General features: G+C 37.5%; 1 protein-coding gene across 1 annotated transcript in view; it reads right to left on the bottom strand.

Moving 5' to 3' along the window:
* The window catches only part of ccdc80 (coiled-coil domain containing 80), a 44,751-nt gene that overhangs the window by 23,490 nt on the left and 16,378 nt on the right, over nt 1–4,883 (bottom strand). The gene's annotated exons all lie outside the window — the stretch shown is intronic.

Genomic DNA, 4,883 nt, shown 5'->3' on the forward strand with positions numbered 1-4,883 from the left:
TGTTTATTGTATTTAGATTCAATGCAACAAAATAAACAAATTTAAAAGGTAACAGATCATTGTAATAATTGGTTGATTTACATAATGATTTTAACTGCTGGATGTCCGGCCCCTGAGCTGCTGGCTTTCAGAAACTGTGGACCCCTGAGCAGTTTCGTTGAACAGCCCTGTTCTAGATACTGTAGATATCCTCCTCCTGCTCTACATTCATAACTGCTTAGTGAAGTGGGTGGTGTCAAGTTCACTCCCAACTCAGCCTCTAACAAGTGGAATGCCAATGCCCCCCCATCCTTGAAGGATTTGAATAATGAATGTTTGTAGTTTTCGAGATGAATGTTTTTCTGGACTGGAAATGATCAGGAAATGCAAATAAACTCAAATGGTTTTTAGCAAGATACAGTATTCAAGTGGGTAGGAGTTACACTGTGTAGAAGAACAGAGGTATGTTCTCTCCGCTTGTTTGAAGCGGAGTGACAGATCCTGACGAGCACAGGGAGTAATTTTATCCACCGCCAGGCACAATGGTGGAGCCTGGCCACCATAGATTAATCTACAACCACCCCACCCATTTGATGAAAGTACTTTTTAAGGAATATAAAAACTAAAAAGCATAGTTTCCTCAAACGATCAATGCAGCATATATACGGTATACACTGCCTGGCCCAAAAAAAGTTGCCACGTAGATTTAACTAAGCAAATTGGTACGAGCATCCTATTGGATAATTACTGTATGGACGATTATCTTTCAGCTGGAAACAAGTTTTTTAACTCCAACTGGTGCAATGAGTTGCTTCTCATTTCTTAAACAACCATGTTAAAAGACACATCGCGTGGTCGTGGAATAGATGTCAGTCTGTTTGAGAAGGGTCAAATCATTGGCATCAAGCAGAGAAAACATCTAAGGAGAGTGCGGAAACTACTAAAATTGGGTTAAGAACTGTCCAACGCATTATTAAAAATTGGAAGGATAGTGGGGACCCATAGTCTTCGAGGAAGAAATGTGGCTGGAAAAACATCCTGAATGATCGTGATCAGCGATCACTTAAACGTTTGGTGAAATCAAATCCAAGAAAAACAACAGTAGCACTCAGGACTCTGTTTAATAGTGAAAATAAGAACATTTCCACACACACAATGTGAAGGAACTGGGACTGAACAGCTGTGTAGCCTTAAGAAAACCACTAATCAGTGAGGGTAACTGAAAATAAAGGCTTCAATTTGCTAGAGAGCATACAGATTGGACTCTGGAGCAATGGAAGAAGGTCATGTGGTCTGATGAGTCCAGATTTACCCTGTTCCAGAGTGATGGGTGCATCAGGGTAAGAAAAGAGGCAGGTGAAGGGATGCACCCATTATGCCTAGTGCCTAGTCATCAATGCAAGATCTTGGTGGAAAATTAATGAAGCACTGGATGGAAATAGACCTTGCGACATTGCAGAAGCTTATTGAAACAATGCCATGGCGAACACATGCTGTAATCAAAGCTAAAGGCGGTCCAATGAAGTATTAGTGTGTGACCCTTTTTGTTTGGTGGCCACTTTTTGTTTGGCCAGGCAGTGTACTATACATATATACAAATATATTTGGCCATCTTGGATTTTGACGTGGCAACCCAATTTTCGAAAGTTACCTTTCTTATGCCTAAACATAAGCCCCACACCAAAATGGAAGTCAGCACATTGCTTATTTTTCAACTTATCCAGCTCACAAAATGGATGGAAGGACAAATGGACAGAGGGTATTTCCATGCCCCCTCTTCGCTCCACGACGGGGGATAAAAAACAGTCTAAACTGGAAGTCAAAGTTATGTCAAGTATTTGCTTTAGAGCTGCAAGGTTCAGCACACAGATCTGTTTGGTCTGTTTACTGTGTCTGCTGTGTCCTTTTTTCATTTCAATCACAACTCATGTCAAACTATTTAAATTTTACCTTATAAAAATGCTCGAGTGTGAAGACTTTTGCTTTTTTATTAAGCAAATTTATAAAAATGTAGCTTTTCTTGATCAAACTGAGCTTCTTTTTTCAATCAAATACTTTTTGTTTGCTTGTTGAAGAAAAAAGGGAAAATTAAAAGTACATGTTTGCTTGGCATGAGTTAGAGATGTTTGAGCTGTTGTAACAAATTCATCTTGTGTGAACCTTGTCAACCAAACAATGACCCTTCAACAGTAAGAGCTTTTTTTTCATATTTTAATGGGTTTTTACATTTTAGGACTAATATGACTGAAGTGGTGGGATGTGGTTTAGGCTCAGCTGCAGGGTAGAGATGAAGTGGTATCAACTAAATAAAGTATTATTTTAATCTGCTCTGTTGAAAAAGTCATCAAATAAAATCATTTAAGACACTAATCAACTTTAAATGAGGTTAAACCAATACAACACTTTCTTAACCTTATAAACAGAAAACAAGTTTGTTTGGGAACAGTGCTAGATGAAAGTAATTATAATCTGTGGTGTGTTTCTAATCTGTCTCCTTGTCTCTATCTGCATCAGAGTTAGAGGTGCACTGATACTCAGTATCAGTACTATCAGTCTGACACTGTGTCCATGTACTTATAGGATCCTGATTATGGCAAAAAATGAGGGAGCAATTTCCGGAATAAAAACAATTTGAATTCCACCAGTTTGAGTAATGGTTTTCTCACTTATTGAAAGTGTAACAATGTAAACTAATCTCTGAAAAACAATTCAGATACAAAGTAGCATCAACACTTCAGCTCTTCCTCTCTTATATACAAGTCGGTGAAAACAAGAGAGGCAAAGAACCAACTTTAGGAAATAAAAAAGCTAAAAGCAACCGAAAAGTTTAATAATAAGATCTGTATTTAATTTGCAGGCCTATCATTATTATCTTATGTGTTTTAAGGAGATGCATATTAATGATGGATGCATCTCCTTCTAATCAAATAAAATTAGACTCTTAGTGATACTAAAGCTCATCTCCATTAAAAAGAGCCATCTGATTCTTACCAGGTCTGAAAATTAGGAGACACATTCTGAACAACACTAAAAGGTGTATTGCACTTTTTTCCCTTTATTTCATGGTGGGATTACTAAAACTAATTATTAACCAGTGATTTTTTTAATGTACCATATATATATATATATATATATATATATATATATATATATATATATATATATACACAGGTAGTCTAATTGAGTCATGAGAACTCAGTTTTTTTGGGGGGAGCAGATGGTGGGGGCCTTGTTCAGGGGCCCAGAATGGGGCAAATAAGGGTAGAGGTAGGTGCGGGTGTTTCATCTTTTCCACCCACATTTTGATGTTGATGGTACCGGGAGTTGAATCTGTGACTTTCTGATCACTGGCCCATCTTCTCTAACCTCTGCGCCACTGCTCCCCAAATTTTGATTAGCACCTGACTGCTACTTGGTCTTTTAATGTATATAGAAGTAAAGGTGGACTTCATTTTTTCACACACTACTACTACATTTTAGTCTCGTTTTTTGTTGTGTAAGGAAAGAAATTGGACTGCACCATGTGTATGTTCAGCTGACCTGAGACCTCACGTATTAATGGTGTGTATGTACTTTTTTCACTGCCAGAGAATGTGCTTACTTATGTACAAACTGTTTTAGCCCACAGTATCAAATTACAAAGCACTAAACTCACCTAAATACAAGAAGCAAAAAACTTTGTTTTGCCTGGACTCAGGAGGCTTTTAGACACGATTTCTCATAAGTTTGAGCATTTATAGTTTTAAGTAGAATAATTTTTTTTTTTTTTTTTTTTTGCTAAATCCTATAGTTAGGGCCAGCTTGGGTTTCCTGAGCTGTCCCTTAGTTATGCTGCTATAGGCTTAGACTGCTGGAGGACAAACTGACCACACTTTTCACTCTCCTGCTGTCTTTACTTACTCTGCTCAACATTTGTAATTATTTTTTCTATCCTTAACATGTGTGCTGGGCCGGATTTTAGCAGGGGCTTACAGGGGCTGCAGCTCGGGGCCCCGGCATTTCGGGGGCCCCGAAGGATGTTTTATGTTTTTGTGAATGGACAGTTTCAGAATTTAATCAATGACTATGATGATTTTGACAGCACCGATGAAAAATGTTCCAATTTGTTCTGGCAAACATCCATCTTGAATGCTTGCTTGTTATTGGTCCACTTTTGACGCATCTTACGCATTGGGGAGGAGCGTCAGGGAATATTATTTTACAATGGCAGACAGTAGAAAATATGACAGCGGAGCGCAGAAAAGAAGGAAGAGAAAAGAAAAAGAGCATCGCGACAAAGAGGCGACAAACAAAATGCCTAAACTGACAGGCTGACTGAAAGAACTTTGGGGCTGTATAATAATTTGAAAACAAACTTGGTCTTTTTTAAAGTTTATATGCTAAATTAAAGTAAAAATTTAAATGATTGTAGATACAAAACAAAGATTTTGCATGTCTGCATTATGAGACAGGCCCAAAGTTTCTAACTTTTCAGGGTTGAGTATCGTTTTCTTATTTGAGTTACATGGTTTGCGTTTGAGTAAATGTAGGTCGTGTTTGTGGTTCTAGTTCCTCCAAATAAGATGAATGCAGAAGTGTCATTAAAAAATGGAAATCTGTATTTTGTTCTTCATATGTTTCAAGATGTTCTCTGTACAAACCTTGGTCTAGAAGATAAAAATTGTTCATTTGCACCGACCTCTGCTTTTATTGAGAACAGGGGGCTGTAAAAAATCATAGAATATGAAAAAAACTAGAATATGACGCAAGCATCATATTCTAGTTTCAACCCCAACATGTGGTTTAGTCTTTCTAGAAAAGAGTTCAGAGTTGTTTGTAGTTTGTGACAACTGGCTTATTAAAGTTGTAAGTTGTGCAAACTTACTGTTAGGTCATTTTCTGCTCATCCTCTAAAACAAAACAAA

This window comes from Nematolebias whitei, chromosome 13 (genome assembly GCF_014905685.2).
Source record: "Nematolebias whitei isolate Nwh7 chromosome 13, NemWhi1, whole genome shotgun sequence".
NCBI classification, from domain to species: Eukaryota; Metazoa; Chordata; class Actinopteri; order Cyprinodontiformes; family Rivulidae; genus Nematolebias; species Nematolebias whitei.